Raw genomic sequence first — 18000 nt, 5'->3', positions numbered from 1 at the left:
GCGACTGCGCTGTCTGTCCCGAGGGACCTCAATTTGCAGCCGCCCCTGAGTAAAATCCTTGTGTAGATGGGGCCTTGGAGAACTTCGGCTATTGGGCAGGACAGAAATAAATACATACATGCATACATACATCATACATACATTCATACGTACATGTCTACTGTGCTGCTTCTAAGTAGGCCTGCTGTGGTGAATGCTTTGTGGATGCCCCTGCCTTTGTGGATGCCCCTCCCTTACGGTGGCTCCCTCCTAGGTAGGCTTTCACGTATTGCCAACCTGGTGGAGCATCTGAGCTCTGCCCCGAACTTTGCCCCCTTCACTCTGCGACGGACCCTAGCATCTCTCAAGTCATGCTCCGCGCCCTCCTCTTCCCCTGAAACCTGGGTTTTTATGGAGGAGGAAAGTGGCAGGAGGGGGTGTTCAGGCTGAGCCATCTGTGAGTCAAGGTCTCAGGGAGAAGGCCTTGCCATAGCTGCGCTCACTAGGGAGGGAGTCTCCCCCTGTTCTGGCTGTTCCCATGCCGGATCCAAGCTACTAAATATCTGCACATGCTCAGATTCATTCCTGACAGTTATTAATCCCAGATTTTAGAGGAACGAAGCAGTATAGTTCTCAGATGGTACAACCACACAAGATTTCTTTTAAGCCTGCCGACAGTTCCCTTCTTCTGTTTTATCTTACGTTCTGCGATAATCATGCATTTAAAACTGTGGATGCTGAAGAGGAAGAATCATAGAACGGTAGGAGGGTTGGAAGGGGCCTACAAGGCCATCGAGTCCAACCCCCTAAATCCCCTGAGTCCATGGGGGTTGGACTCGATGGTCTTGTAGGCCCCTTCCAGCCCTACTGTTTTAGGATTCTAGGATTCTATGAACAATTTGGCATTATTGGATGGCGACTTTGCCAAATCCCTGCTCCTCTCACTGCCACCCTCCTTCTCCCATCATGGAGAATGCTTGGAGTAAGCAACCTTTGCTCTAAGGGTCAACCTAGATGGGACAATCTCACGGCTGGCAGTTGTGTCCCCATATCACTGCAAATAAATAGCCGCAGGGAAGGTGGTGCGTCTGGCCTGTGGCAGGGGGACAGGGTTATCTTTCCATCCTGTGCCTGTTCCAGATTGGAGTCCCCACGGCGGTTCTTTGCTGTGCAATGGAAAGTCCTGTTAGGGCCAGGGGGAGCATCCCTTCTGGTGCCAACAGCCATCCCAGGCGGGGTGGGGCAGTTTTCCCCAGAGCTTCCAGGAGGCACGGTGAGGTTCGGCTTTTGAAACATCTCCCAAGAGGAGCCACGGGGAATAAAGGGAAGAGTGAAGTGCCACATTTGCATGAAATGAAAGTGAAGTGACTGTTCGGGGTGAACTGTGATGGGGGATATTTTAATGAAAAAGCACTATTAAGGACAATATTGTTACTCTGATGCCTGTTAAAGCTCAGGCCACACCCCTTTTCCCATGCGGCCCAGTACTGCAAGTGTTGGGTGAGGTGCTGGCCCCCAGTAGAGGACCCAACACTCAAAACGACCCTGAGACGTTTGTGCAACCTTATTCCACATGATGTGAATATCGAGACAAACGCTTCCAGTGATGTGGCAACATGGCTGTTCAGCATGTTGGGGGGGGGGGTGTTAATCATAGAATCATAGAATAGTAGGGTTGGAAGGGGCCTACAAGGCCATCAAGTCCAACCTCCTGCTTATTGCAGGAGTCCAAGTCAGAGAATCCCTGACTGTCCAGCCTCGTCTTCAATGCCTCCAGTGTGGGAGAGCCCCCCACCTCCCTAGGGAACTGGTTCCATTGTCGTATTGCTCTAACCGTCAGGAAGTTTCTCCTGGAGTTCAGCCGGAATCTGGCTTCCTGCAACCTCAGCCCATTCTTCCGTGTCCTGCACTCTGGGATGATGGAGAAGAGATCCTGGTCTTCCTCTCTGGGACAACCTCCCTGAAGAGCGCTATCCTATCTCCCCTCAGTCTTCTCTTCTCCAGGCTAAACATGCCCAGTACTTTCAGTCTGTCCTCATACGGCTTTGTTTCCAGTCCTCTGACCATCTTCTCTGCCCTCCTCAGAACCCTCTCCAGCTTGTCTGCATCCTTCTTCAAGTGTGGTGCCCAGAACAGGACACAATACTCCATATGAGGCCTGACCAGTGCTGAGCAGAGGGGAACTAGTACTTCCTGGGATTTGGAAGCAATGCTCCTATGAATGCAGCCCAAAAGAGCATTCGTCTTTTTTGCAGCCACATCACATGGTTGGCTCATATTCGGCGTGTGACCTACCGCAATTCCAAGATAAAGCTCGTCTTTCCGAGACCTGCCTGTCTATTTTTGTTAATTCTGCCAAATCGTGGCTAGGTTTTTTGTAATTTCATGTAAAAACACTGATGTGTAATGGTGAAACATAAGTATTGGAAGAAAGTCCTAAACAACCAGGTAGGAAACTGAAAACACTTTTCACCATACAAATATCTGACAGCTTAATCCACAAAACATTTAAGGCAGAGTACTTTAATTGGTTCCGATTAAGTCCCACTGAAGTGAGTTGTTGTGAATTTAGCTTTTGTGCTGATTGAAACCCAGAGTGATAGTTTGGAATACAAACTAGTTTTTGTGTATCTTGCTGTGGAATTTTTTTGTGTGTGGATACCCGGGCCCAAATAAGGAACGCAAACGGCGGCGCCCATGGGCGCCGCCATTTGCATACATGCTTTTTTTTTTTTCAAAGTCACCCGTGATAGGCTACGTAACGATTTACGTAGCCTATCATGGCTGACTTTGGAAATCTAGCCGTGATAGGCTACGTAAATCGTTACGTAGCCTATCACGGGTGTGTGTTGTTGTTTTTTTACATTCACTTTGTAATGGCGGCGGCGGCAGCTGGTCGGAAGACCGGCCGCCGCCACCGCGCCGCCCCCGCCGAACCGCCGCTGAACCGCCGCCGGGACCCGCCGCCGAGAGGGACATTTGAGGGAGGTAAGTCCCATCCGGGGGGGGCGGGGGGCAGAGAATTTCACCGCCAATTTCGGGGGGCCGAATGCATTGCAATTAGGCCTCCCTGAGATTTGTGGAGAAATTCTCTGCCATCCCTACTTATGGGGTGGCCAAGGAGTGGGCATGAGTGCCTTGTCCGCCATCGTACCATATGTGGCACCCTGTTTCCTCCTTGGCTTCCTGCACTTCAGTTAAAGCCACCATGAGGAAGACCTCAGGAGGCAATTCCTCCCATGGGGCTTTTTCAGCTCCGGAAGTGCAGGTGGCCCGGGATGCTGCAGAGCATGGAAAGACGTGTAACAGAGAGAGAAAACACACGCAGCCCCCTCGGCCCCTCGCAGGGATTAGGGGAGCTCAAAAAGACCACCAAAAGAAATTTAAAATTTAAAATTCACTCAAAACCCTTAGGATAAACGAAGAAGCCTGCCAGTAGCGAGCCCTGGCCATGAGCAACTGTCGGAGAATTTCTCCTCCCCTAGGAGAGATTTGGTGAAATTGCCCCCCAGCTTCTCTGTCTACAATTAGGCTAGAATATTTTGAGAGGCCGTTGGTCCGAATGCACCGCAGACCAACCCTCCAGGCTTTGACACCAGCATGACCCGCATGGGGGTTGAACTCGATGGCCTTGTAGGCCCCTTCCAACCCTACTATTCTATGATTCTATGAAGCTGGACAGCCACCTGTCAGGGATGCTCTGACTTGGATTCCTGCATTGAGCAGGGGGTTGCAAAGAATCCTGTGTAACTGGGAAGTTTGCACTTTTCTTTTTGTTTGAATCGGCAGAAATTGCCTGAGAAGATGTGGAATTACTGTCCTTATACAGTATTGGCCTGACTTGAACCGGAAAGTCATGTATTGGGGCGGGGGGGGGGGGGGTTGAGTGTGTTGAACCATCAATGCCCTGCAGCATTTTCCCATCCCCATAGCCAAGCCGATCCCATTCCTAATTATGCCTTGGAAAACGTGGGATGTGCCTTTTTTCATAGCAGCTGCACGCTGGGTTGACATTGTCATCGAACTGTCGACCAGAAGCCCAAGATCTCTGTCTTGGCCAGTCACGAGCATTCAAGTGAAGTTGGGATTGCCCCCCCCATCCCCACCCCAATGTGCATCACTTTACACTTCCTTACATAGAACTGCATTTGCCATGTTGATGTCCATTTTCCCACTATGGAGTGACCCTTCTGGAGCTCTTCACAATCCCTCTTTGTTTCAACTATACCACATTGTTTAATGATACCAACTTATTTTTTATTTATTTATTTATTTATTTATTCATTCATTCATTCATTCATTTCATTTCATTTCTATACCACTCAATAGCCGAAGCTCTCTGGGCGGTCCACAAAAATTAACTTATTATACCAAATAAGTTGGAATAATCAGCAAGCTTGGCCACCTGGCTGCTTAGTCCTAGTCCCAGATAGGAGTGCTCGAAAGTCACTTACCTTGTCTCACAGCTTGCTTCGCGGTGGGGGGGAGGCGCTTCGCTTCTCCCCCCGAAATTCAGGCCGGGGGGGAGGCGCCTTGCCTCGCCCGGCCACGAAATAAAAAGTTTTTTTAAAAAACGCCCCCGTGATAGGCTTCGTGATGATTAACGTAGCCTATCACGGCTAGATCTGCAAAGTCAGCCGTGATAGGCTACGTTAATCGTCACGTAGCCTATTACGGGTGACTTAAAAAAAAAAAAAGCGCGTACGCAAATGGCGGCCCCATAGGGAGCCGCCATTCGCGTTCCTTATTTGGTCGCTGTAGTCTACATAAATCTTTACGTAGACTATGGCGAAAGTAATCTATTTTCTATACTATTTTCGCCGTAGTCTACGTAATCTTTATGTAGACTACAGCGACCAAATAAGGAACGCGAATGGCGGCTCCCTATGGGGGCCGCCATTAGCCGTACGCGCTTTTTTTTTTTAAGTCATCCGTGATAGGCTACGTGACGATTTACGTAGCCTATCACGGCTGACTTTGCAAATCTAGCCGTGATAGGCTACGTTAATCATCACGAAGCCTATCACGGGGGCGTTTTTTTTTTTTAACTTTTCTAGGAATGGCGGCGGCCCCCCATCCCTGTCGAAGCCCTGCCGAACCACCGCTGCGACCCGCCACCAGGAGCGACATTCGGGAAAGGTAAGTCCCATCCCAGGGGGGTGTGGGGGGTGCAGAGAATTTCTCCCCGAAACTACTTCGAGGGGCCAAAGTTTCGGCGAGAAATTCTCTGACACCCCTAGTCCCAGATATTTGGATTATTACTGTCAGTATTCCTACTACTACTCCTATTACATTTGTTATTCTTACATTTATATCCTGCACTTTTTCCTCTTGCAGGTAACCCAAGGCAGCTTCCATGGGCATCTATCTCCTCCTCCATTTCATCTTCACAACAACCGTGTGAGGTAGGATAGGTGCAGAGTCAGTGAGTGGCCCAAAGCCACCCAGGGAGCTTCATGGCCGAGTGGGGACTGGGACCCACATCTCCCAGGTTCCAGTCCAATACTCTACCACTACACCACACTTGAAACAAACAAGCAAACAAACAAACAAATATATGACCAGGAAATAAACTATGTACAGAAATAATGGACTTGATTGGATAGATGTATTTTTAAATAAAATAAAGTACAATGACTCCTGTAAGGATACATAGCATGGGGGAATGTGACGGAGGGACTGGACAATGAATTCACAGTGACTTCTCTGCAGTAGTAAAAAACACAGAATCTTTCTCCTTATTAGATGATCCTTGGAATTGAGATTGGGCCTCAGGAGAATAATGTAGCATTTGGGGAGAAAGATGCAACCCAGGAGACCAGCCGCAGAGGCCAAGATGGAGAGGATCTCCACGGCCACCATGGACTTTCCCTTGGTGCTCAGGTAAGTTGGCACGAAGGAGTCCCACACGCTGCAAAACACCAGCATGCTGAAGGTGATCAACTGGGCTTCATTAAAGCTGTCCGGCAATTTCCTTGCTAGGAAAGCCACTGTGAAGCTGATGAGAGCCAGGAAACCCGTGTAACCCAAGACACTGATAAACATGGTGGCCGAGCCTTCCTGACATTCCACGATGATCTCTCCAGCCAGGGAATGGAAGTACAGGTTTGGGAATGGGGGAGAGGTTGCCAGCCACACAGCACAGATCACACCTTGCACAAGTGGACAGAACAGGACAATGGAGTTGGTCAATTGTCTCCCCAAGAGTTTTCTGGCCACGTTTCCTGGCTTGGTGGCCATGAAGGCCAGAACCACGGTGACAGTTTTGGCCAACATGGTAGAAACGGCCAAAGAGAAAATTATGTCAAAAGCTGCTTGTCGTAGAAGGCAAGTGATGTTTGTGGGTTGGCCGATGAACAAGAAGGAGCAGAGGAAGCAGAGCAGGAGGGAGATGAGGAGGACATAGGTGAGGTCTCGGTTGTTTGCTTTGATGATCGGTGTGTCGTGATGTTTCATGAACGTTGCCAGCGCTAGACAGTGATCAGAGCGAGGAAAGCAGCAAGAGTTGCTAAAATGAATCCGAGTGTCTCTTGATACGAAAGGAAGTGCATAGTTCTGGGGATACACTGGTCTTGGTTCTCATTAGGGTGTTGATTTTCTGGGCACTGAGTACAGTGAACTGCATCTGCAATGAATAACAACGAGTGAAGTACCCTGAACATGACACAGAAGCTGGTGCTAGATCAGCCCACAAGGGAGTCGATGGAATTCTCCTTTCGGTAGGTTATTGTACACCAAAGTGCAGAAACTCCCTTTCCTGGCCCTCTCTGTAAGCTTTGGCAACATATTTAGTAAGAACAGAGGCAGAAAAGGTGCAAAAAGCCTTCTTTTCATATGACACTCCCTGATATCAGACTCATGCTCAATAGTGTGCAATGAAGGAAAACCCAAATTCTGTAAGCAGAAATGAAAATCTGGGAAGTAACAACTGAGCCACAACCTGTCACCTGCAGTGCCTTCTGAATGCACCGATCAACCAACCAACCAACCAACATCTGTCATTTTCTTTAGATTGAGGACTGAGGACATGACTTGGGGTAGAAGATGGGAAGCAGGTTCTGGAAAACACTACAGAAAAAGGGGCTATGTGTCTGACACCGGGGTTACGAGCTCCAGTTATTAAAATGATGACCAGCCATCTGCCCGGATCAGTGTGCCGCCCAAACTGCTTCAGGCCTGATGTCAAAACCAATGAGGATGGAAACAAGGTCTTTAACAACATACCCCTGGAAAGGTGAGCCAATGGGAATGAGGAAGTGCCAGATACTGTTTACTCCTACTATTAGGAGTAATAGAAACAGAAGATTTCTTCAGGAAATTGTGAATACTTTGCAAACAAGGAAACCACAGAAATATGGCATCTGGAATGGAATTAACCGAAAAAAATCCATTCCTGCGGAAATGGCAGACTCCTTGTCTATGTTACACTCTTCTCCCAGCTCCACGCTTGCCCCAGTAAATCCTTCACATCTTTATGGCTCCCAGACTTTGAGCTACCTATCCAGTTAGAAATCATCCTTTCTGGGCAATGTTCACATCTGTAGCAGCAAAACGGCTTCTCCTCTGGATCCTTTTTCCAGTGTCCTGGACGGCACCTCTGTGCACACCTCGCAAAGGGGGGCTCCTAAAAAGCAGAAGACAAATAATTCAGGATATCCATATGACAGAAATTGCACCAGGCTAGACTCAGAATGACTCAAGTTCCCATTACATGACAGATATTTCACCAATTGAGGAGGGTTGAAGTGACTTAGAACTATAGTATTCAAGACTGATTATATATATTAACAGAGAGAGAGAGAGAGAGAGAGAGAGAGAGAGAGAGAGAGAGAGAGATGTATGCATGTATGCATGCATGCATACACATACACATATAAGTTGCAAGCTGCTTTCTAGCGAGTCAGACACTTGGTCCACCTAGTCTGGCATAGTCTGCATGAATTCCAGCAGCTCTCCAAGGTTTTAGACAGAGGCCTTTCCCCAGCCTATGTGCAGACGTGGGGACTAAAGCTGGACCTTCCTGCCTCCAAAGATTGTGTTTGGCCATTGGGCGATACCGGCACCCTGCACCCTGGACTCAAAAAGAATTTGGTCTCATCTAGAAAGACTTCTGTTCTCAAAGGACAGACTGCAACATCCCTTACTTCTCCCATGACCCTAGAAGATTCAACTCCACCTCTGCAGGCCAGATGATTGCGTCAGAGTTAATGGTGAAGTCTTGTCCTGGGGGAGTGTCTGGATGCAGCCATCAAACTTTCGCAGGGGCAAAAGTGTGATTTGGAAGGGAAATCCAGTTCACAATATCGTAACTAGAGGACATCTCAGAATTATCCATGAAATAGACTTCATCTCCAGCGCTGTTGTTAAAGCGGACGGCCTTCAAAGAGCCAAGAATCTGAAATGTAAGAGGTGCTTAGAAAATGAGGTGACTGGTTCTTGGGACTGTGAGGGAGGTCTGAAGTCTTCTCACGTACCGTGCCTGCCATCAAGGTTGGAGATTGCTTGGTTCTGCATTGTGTTGTTTGGTTTAATGCTTAAGATGCTTCTTCACTGGGCACTAGCCGTGAGAAGCTGCTTACCCAGTGTTTTCGGGGGGTTGCTTGGTTCCTTCTTGCTCCAATGCACCCTTTCTCGGCCACTAACTGTAAAAATATACATGTCCAGTGTAGGGATGGGGGAACAAGTGATGTGGGAATTCACCAGCATAAGCCCGATATTTGCCTCTCCTTGATTTGTGCTCGCCTTTGATTTGGCATGAACGGGAAAGTTGTCCAAAAAAAAGGAATGATTCACGCATTTGCATACATTTCTAAAGTTGCACAAATTTCCTCCATAGACTAAAGGGTGAAATGGTGCATTTTCAAAGTTGCGCAATTGCAAACTGTTTTCTCTTCCAAAAGCATGTATTTTCGAAAGTGAGCACCAGTTCGAGTATTTGTGAATGTTTGGGGAGAGCACGTTCTCCTGCTCACACTCCCGTTTGGGGTGGTGAGCAGGGCATTTTTTCATGTTTTGTAAGTGGAAATTAAATTCTCCTCTATCCCTTGGAGCTTTTTGGCTCATGTCTGCTTGCTTCAACACATCCTACTATCTCTGTGTGGGCATGAGAAGGAGCAGGGCTCTTATCAGCAAAGACAACAACATCTGAGTTTCAGCTGCTGGCTGGCAAAAAGGAGCGTGGGGGAGGAATCCTGGTGTCTGATACCGCAAAGTTTGGGAGCGGGATCAGTACTGCTTTAGAGACCAGCTCTGTGTGTCATGGGGGCTTGCTTGAATCCTCCCTCCTCGTTCCCAAATACCTGCACACCTTCTTAGTACAGAAGTACAAAAAGTCTCTGCTACTGTTTACTCTCTTCCTAAACTCGCTCCAGGGAAATGGTGGCCCTGCAAGGATATCTATGGGGAACCTTTTCCTTAGGAACTTTAGTGTGAACTAATACAGCATCTCCCAGACTCGCCATTTGCTTCCAGTACCTGATGGTAAAACCACTTCCAGTCCTGGATGGTGAAAATTCAACCAGGCACTTTAAATGAGAGAACCAGTTCTGAAGGAGGATGTTACCTGCCATGGCTGGACGTTCAGAAGCCTCCTGCCATCCCCCATCCATGCATGTTGAGATTCAGATGAAGCCCTGGTATGCAACGCGTGTGCCACGGAATAGACGGCATTGTAGATACTGTAGCTGCGACCGGTCATGCTCGTATCAAACATGGGGCCTGGCAGGTCCTCCCATTTCTTTTCCCCTGAACACCTCTTGTGTCCCCAGTTGAAAGGTTGGCCTGCTTTCAGGAACCGACAGGCAAATTCATATTCCCACCATTTATGGAGAAAGACGTCTCCTTGTGGTCGGAGTGGATCTATAGCCCAGAATAAATGTTTGAATGCTGGCACATTCCTTCTGTGGACCATGAAGTGCAAAGCACCATGGAAAGGTGTCAGATCAACATGGGCCAAGAGGGATGCTCTTCCAGCAATTTCCAAATGTGGTGTGAAGATCCAAACCTTCCTAAATGAGGTCTTGGTAAAATATTCATTTTCTCCCATTGCCCATCCAACTTTTTCAATCGTGCTAGATTCCCCAAAGAGAATCATCACTTGCAGCTCATCCCAAGCATCAGAATATATCAGTTCTGTTAGAAGAGGAACAAACGCCACGTGGATTGTACGGATGAAGGCCACACAGATGTCATTCTGTTTGAGCATTGGTGTCAGTGTCTCCATGAAATGTTCACCACGGTCATCCTTGGGAGCAAACAGCCCAATCCAGTTCCAATGGAAATGCAGGAGCAGCCTGACGATGCCCTCAAATTGAGGCATTTCATTGGGATCAATGCGGAAGAAGGAAGGAAAGACCGTTTTCTCCCTCTGGATAGGTTCAGAGACGCCAAACGTGAGCTGTAGGAAGGAATTTCCAGGGGGGGGGGCTGTGTTAGTCCATAGCAGCAAGAAGAACGAAGAGGTTTGTGGCATTTCGAGGACTAGCCCTTTCTAACAGTCTAAGCTTGCATGGATGAAGGCCTACATCAGAGGCCTGAAGTGTTACCTTGGAGGAAGATGGTCATTTCAAAAATGGACTACTCAAGGTAAGCTGGAGCTCTACGATCCCTCTAAGACTCCACCGGGTGTGGTTTTCATCCAAATGTCAGGGCTGCCAACACACGTCTTACCATTGCAATGAATGGGCCTTGGTGAATATAGCAAAAATAAAGATCCTTCACAAGCAACTTGGGGTCTTTTGAGCACCTCCCAAATCCCTCAGAATTATCTCAGGAGGCACAACTCAAGTATATGAACACATGGCAGCTGTGTGGGTCAGTTGCACCCAGAGCAACAAAGCGACCTGGAAACCTTGTTCATGAAATGTTTCTGGACACACAAAATACGACACGTGACACAATGTTTGTGGGTCTGAATCAGACATCTTCAAAGTGCCCCCACTCCAAAACCCTTCTGCTAACAGCCTAAGGCACATGGCTGAAAATAGTTGTATTATGTATGGAAATGTGTCCCAATACCTAAAACACTGACCGGTTTTAGATGGTCTGTGTGGGCGGTCTGTGTGTGCCGAGTTGGTCTTGGCAGCCAGAACAACACAGAGGTTTGGAAACCTTGTTCATTTCTGAGTCTTTAAGGGGTCACAACACTCTTTGTGTCTCCCAATCCGAATCGTATTGTTCTAAAGAAGTCCCACTGCTGGCTGGGATTAGCCATGTCACAGTGACCTAAGATGAATGGCTTCCGCCAAGGGTACTATATGGCAGGTGGACCGAAGTTGGAAGGTCACCTCCTCCTGCCAGGAAACACAGCGGCACCACACACCCACTGCAAGGGCAAGAGGCTGTTGTCAGAGACCGGGTTTTGCATCTCTGTGTTCCTGAGTTCTGCAGAACCCGCTTACCTGAGGGATCGTGAAGATGCCCATTAGAGACGCCATCTGCCGTAAGGATGTGGATTCGAGACCCCCGATAATAGACAGCAGTTTATCCCCTCTGTTGCATTTATAATTCGGGAAAGCTTGGCCCCGTGTGGAGAGCAGGGACAGGGTGTTCACGTAGATCCATCTCCCACTGTTGCTGTGGTCATAGTTGTGGAAGCCGAGGGTCACATTGGGTAGGAGAGCTGGGTTCTCGTTGAGCTCCTTGATGGCAAATGCCAAGGCAAGGTACTGCAGGTTGTTAGTGTCTACTGGCCTGCAGTGAGAGGGACAATGAGTGTCGGTGGGATCCCAATGACACTTCTGAGAGCAGAAGGAGATAAAGTCGTCCTCGTTCCACCATCGCTGAATAAAGGCCAGTGCTTCAGGCCAAAACCCAAGAATTCACAATCTCTCTCTCTCTCTCTCTCTCTCTCACACACACACACACACACACACACACATCTTTGTCACTGCCATATCCTTCACATGGAACCGATTATTGCCTAGCTCTGCCTGCCCCCCTTACACCAAACGGCCTCGAGAGGCAAGTCAGTTGTTCTCCAGGTTTGCAAAGATGTGGATCTGGATTGGCAAAGTCTCCCCAGGTCCCCAGCCCAGCCTGACTCCGAAGAGGACTCTGCAAAGCAGGTTTGAGGCTCCTGAAAGAGAAGCAGGCAGACATCTGCTGCAGATTCATCTTGTAGAAACTCACAGTGGATGATGAGTTTCACAGTATACACAGGCTCCAGCAGGGGAATGAGGTCTTGGCAAGCAATGAGCAGATGCTGAGCGGTCCGACTTCAACCCAGGCCCCCATGCATGTGTGTGTGCCACCAGTGGGTGGTGGGAGGCTCCAGGGCTTATCCAGGAGTCAGCTTCCTTGGGAGGAGGTGAGTGGAGCCGTCCGGTGTCTCCGTGATGGGGGGTTTCTTTCATTCTCCCAGTGAAGGCTGCAAGGTGCACGGCCCGCTCAGCCCCCTGGATGCCAGGCCATGGATCCCGGCGCTCGCCTGCCCAGGGATGTGTGCAGTCGGGCAAACGCAGGGAACCCCGCTTGTCCGCGAACCACCATTGCACATGAAAACGGAGGCTCTGCCATCCACGTCAGTTGCCGCTCGTGCAAAACGGTGGCCAGAAACAGCCCCATTTCCACAGCATTGCAGCCGCAAGTGGTCTGATTAGACCGGTCAAGCCTCTAGTTTAGCATCAAAGGGGCTACCAATGGCCTCCACTATTCGCACATGGTGGCTGACATAAAGAGCAGAGCCTCCATTTTCACACCAAAGCATGGCTCGCAGGCTGGGGGGACGTCACTTGCTGGGCATCCATGGACTGCCTGGTGGCTCGCACGGCTTGCCGCACCATGGCGGGTGACCAACGGGGCCCAGCGAGTGGTGTAGAACATGGACTCCAGTGAGTGTGCCCATCCCTCCCTTGGACTTCAGATGCCATCTTGCCTGAGCCCTGTTTCGGATGACACACACTCCAGGTGCCTGACCTTCCCCCTGCGTGGACACCTGGCATTCAGCCTTCTTGGCCACCCCTGAGGCTACACACGGCATTGTCTTCCCCTGCCTTCCCCAACTGGTGCTCTCCAGATGCTTTGGCCCATAACCTCATCATTCCTCACCAGCTTCACCATTGGCTCTTGTGGCTGGGAATGGTGGGAGCTGCAGTTCCATACATCTGGAGTGCACCCGGTGGGGGAAGGCCGATCTACAGCAATTCTACCAAGGATGCCCAACCTGTCCAGGCACCACTGTGGTCACTCCCCAGAAAATAGGGGTCCTGACCGAGAAGAGATGCACGATGTGTGACCACCGATGGTTATTAAGCCATCCAAAAGCCAGTGGGGAATCCTGACTGTGCTGGAGCGAAGGCCTGGCGGAGCGGTCTGTGTGTTCCGTGGGCATGATAGGGATGGGGACAGAATGACTGTGGAGGACAGAATGACTCCTGCCAGAAACCCTGGAGAGCCAGTGCCAATCCGTGTAAGCCAGCAGCAGGCGATGGGACACCCATGGGCAACCTTGTGCCCCAGGACACCTTTCCTGGTGCCTGACAAGGTCCCTGCCCTTCCGCGCTTGGATTGGTTTTTGTGTCTAAGAACAAGACTTCTCAGGGGCAGCTGGGATCCCTTCCGACCAGAGTGAGGGGCTCTAACTGCTCCCATCCTCTTCCTCCATGAATGCAGGGCTTAGGGACATTCTGAGGAAATGAGGGTGGCAGGTCGCAGCTAGCTGATGCTTCCACTGGCAACACGCCCATGTTCTGGCAGAGCCCAGGGCACTTTCTCAAATGGCCAGGTCTGCCCACAGCCCTCCAGGAGGTCATCTACCCCTGGTGGAGACACCACTGGGGTCGACAGACCCAAGATCAACATGTAAGATCATCTAAGACCATGTAAGATCTTACCCATGTAAGACCACTTCCTTCAAGACTTTTTATTAAATCTCAGAAGGCGGAACTGCGTAGGTTGCACAGTTTTGCCTCGTGGAGGGATTTCAGCTGTGGAGATCTTATGGGTTCCAGTTCTTCCCTGTAGTTAAAGACTTGTGCTTCCCACCTTCCTGCCATTATACAGACCTCTAATCCTTCAGCTCTGATACCAGTCCTGTACACTAGAAAAAAATTCACAGTGTTGCAATAACTTTCTCTAACACGGCAGCTTCCAAGTCTGCCCATAACTGTATCCAGTATCCGACGATGTTTCTGCATAGCCACTGTTTCTATGGCTGCCACCGTGATTGTTGCCGGGCCAGACTGCAACACTCGTCACACGGACCATTCTCACAGGAGCCTACAGCAATTGCCCCTCCATCTCAATCTGAGTGGGGTTTAGTATCTTGACGGGACTCCCCTTGCGGCCATGAGGACTCCCCCAGACTGAGGGACAAGGAGGGGTGTTAGTGTGGATCCTGGCTCAGCACCCAGAACAGATCCCCTGAGCCCAGGAGACACCCAGCAACCCTCTTAGAGGTGGCCACTCCTGGGCTGGGCACCTTGGGAGGAAGGAGACACACAAGCGGATTAGGAGGACACATGGATGGGGGATGGCAGGAGGCTGCTGAACATCCAGCCAAGGCAGGCAACATCCTCCTTCAGAACTGGTTCCCTCACATGAAGTGCCTGCTTGATTTTTTTACCATCAGGGACTGGAAACAAAGGGCACAGCAGAGTTTGTTAGGGAAGCCCGCAGTCAGTCGCGAGTGTGTCCCAGCAGAAGCTACTCTGAAGCTGAAATGCTGTGCAGTTATGATGGAGTGAAGGGTGAAAGTAGTGCTGCGTAGATGGAAATTCCTGAGTGCATGATAAGGCATACTTCTGATCCAGTTTCATAAAGAATCTTGTGTAACTGGGAAGTTTGTGCTTTCCTTTTTGTTTGAATCGGCAGAAATTGCCTGAGAAGATGTGGAATTACTGTCATTATACAGTATTGGCCTGATCTGAACAAGAAAGTCATGGATCGGGGCAGGGGGGGTTGAGTGTGTTGAACCATCAATGCCCTGCAGCATTTTCCCATCCCCATAGCCAAGTCGATCCCTTTCCTAATTATGCCTTGGTAAACGTGGGATGTGCCTTTTTTCATAGCAGCTGCACACTGGGTTGACATTGTCATCGAACTGTTGACCAGAAGCCCAAGATCTCTGTCTTGGCCAGTCACGAGCATACAAGTGACATTGGGATTGCCCCCCACATCCCCACCCCAATGTGCATCACTTTACACTTCCTTACATAGAACTGCATTTGCCATGTTGATGTCCATTTTCCCACTATGGAGTGACCCTTCTGGAGCACTTCCCAATCCCTCTTTGTTTCAACTATACCAGATTGTTTAATGATACCAACTTATTTATTTATTTATTTATTTATTTATTCATTCATTCATTCATTCATTCATTCATTTCTATACCGCCCAATAGCCGAAGCTCCCTGGGCAGTTCACAAAATTTAACTTATTATACTAAATGATTTGGTATAATCAGCAAGCTTGGCCACCTTGTGTCAAGGGCTCCTTGGAGGGCTCTCTCAGTCTAATCCAGTAGCCATGTCCAGACACAGACAAAGGGAATCTTTTCAAAGCTTTATTCTTCTTTTACAACTTAATAACTCTACAGGTAGCAACTAGATCTGAGCAGCAGCATCCCTATGCCCTAAGTTGGAACAGTTGGTCCCTGTTTGAAAGGCAATTACCGGCAGACCCCTGTATTTAAGGACTAGGGACAATCCCTCCCCTTTTCCCTTGGATCACCACGGTGCAGCCGATTGAGTGCGTGCCAACCGGGCACTACGCTCCTCTCGTTGCCCTCCATTTCGCGCCACTCTCTGCCTCTGCGTCGCACATCCACTAAGTCTGCTATCTCTGCTCAGTCACTCCCAGGACTGCTATCTAAGCTAGGAATGCCGGTGGGAGGAATCTCCATCAGCTGTTGGCCCTGGGAAAGAGGAGCGCGCTCCTCTCCCAGAGCGACTGCTCTTCCTCAGAATCAGAACTACTCTGGGATTCTATGTGCTCATTGTCCACCCTGACACCTTGCTGCTTAGTCCTAGTCCCAGATATTTGGATTATTACTGTCAGTATTCCTCCCACTGTTCCTACTACTACTACTATTACATTTGTTATTCTTACATTTGTATCCTGCACTTTTTCCTCTTGCAGGTAACCCAAGGCAGCTTCCATGGGCATCTATCTGCTCCTCCATTTCATCTTCACAACAACCGTGTGAGGTAGGTTAGGCGCAGAGTCAGTGAGTGGCCCAAAGCCACCCAGGGAGCTTCATGGCCGAATGGGGACTGGAACCAACATCTCCCAGGTTCCAGTCCAATGCTCTAACCACTACACCACACTTGAAACAAACAAACAAATATATGACCAGTAAATAAACCATGTACAGAAATAATGGACTTAAAACCCAAATTCTGTAAGCAGAAATGAAAATCTGGGAATGAACAACTGAGCCACAATCTGCCACCTTGAACGCCTTCTGAATGCACCAATAAACCAACCAACCAACCAACCAACATCTGTCATTTTCTTTAGATTGAGGGCTGAGGACATGAGTTGGGGTAGAAGATGGGAAGCAGGTTCTGGAAAACACTACAGAAAAAGTGGCTATCTGACACCGGGGTTACGAGCTCCAGTTGTTAAAAGGATGACCAGCCATCTGCCCGGATCAGCGTGCCGCCCAAACAGCTTCAGGCCTGATGCCAAAACCACTGAGGATGGAAACAGGGTCTTTAACAACGTACCCCTGGAAAGGTGAGCCGGTGGGAATGAGGAAGTGCCAGATACTGTTTTTGCGAGCGTTAGTAGAAATAGAAACAGAAGATTTCTTCAGGAAATTCTGAATACTTTGCAAACAAGGAAACCACACGAATATGCGACCTGGAATGGAATTAAATGAAAAAAATCCATTCCTGGGGAAATGGCAGACTCCTTGTCTAGGTTACGCTCTTCTCCCAGCTCCACTCTTGCCCCAGTACATCCTGTACATCCTACATGGCTCTTGCCCCAGTACATCCTACATGGCTCCCAGACTTTGAGCTACCTGTCCAGGTAGAAATCGTCCCTTCTGGGCAACGATCACATCTGTAGCAGCAAACCGGCTTCTCCTCTGGATCTTTTTTCCTGAGTCCTGGACAGCACCTCTGCACACACCTCGCAAAGGGGGGCTCCTAAAAGGCAGAAGACAAATAATTCAGGATATCCAGATGACAGAAATTGCACCAAGCTAGACTCAGAATGACTCAAGTTCCCATTCCATGACAGATATTTCACCAATTGAGGATGGTCGAAGTGACTTAGAACTATCGTATTCAAGGCTGATTATATATATTGACAGAGAGAGAGAGAGATGTATGCATGTATGCATGCATGCATACACACACACATATAAGTTGCAAGCTGCTTTCTAGCGAGTCAGACACTTGGTCCACCTAGTGTGGTATAGTCTGCATGAATTCCAGCAGCTCTCCAGGGTTTTAGACAGAGGCCTTTCTCCAGCCCTGGAGAAACTGGGGGAGAAACGACGAGACGACACAAACAGGTTTGGGATAAAACAGGGCCACATTTATTAACTCTTTACAATCTGCGAACTGTGATAAGTACCCGGTACGGGTATGTGACTGGGCGAAAGCAGAAATCAGACGATGCTCTTTAAGCTACGCTGCTCCCACTTGCAGTGTGAAGTAGGCAAAAAACCCCATAGCCCGGCCAAGCTGGCTAAGAACTGAAATTCCTACTCAGCCCCCAATAGGGCGACTACTACAACCCACACTGCATGTTGGGCAGCAGGGAGGGAGCTAGAAAAGCTGGGATGACTGAGGAAAGGGGGGCGTTGAGGCCTAAAAATCGGCTTGCTTGCCCCCGCCCCAACGGGACGTCGCGAGCAAAGGCCGATGGCCTTCGGCCTCGTCCTGCCCTTGACCCCCACCGGGGCAAGCCAGGGGTGGGGTGAGGGCACTTTACCCTGGAATCATGAAAGTGGGGTGAGGTCAGCTGCAACCGACGGTTCCCTGGGACTCACCCAATGGCTGGAGTACTGAGGGCCATGGGGAGACTGCACCCCCAGCCTCCCGGGAAGAACGTCATCACAGGGGGACA

The sequence above is a fragment of the Heloderma suspectum genome, chromosome Z (assembly GCF_057233095.1).
Source record: "Heloderma suspectum isolate Gila_16-S chromosome Z, 16-S_ref, whole genome shotgun sequence".
NCBI lineage: Eukaryota > Metazoa > Chordata > Lepidosauria > Squamata > Helodermatidae > Heloderma > Heloderma suspectum.
This window is presented reverse-complemented; position numbering follows the sequence as displayed.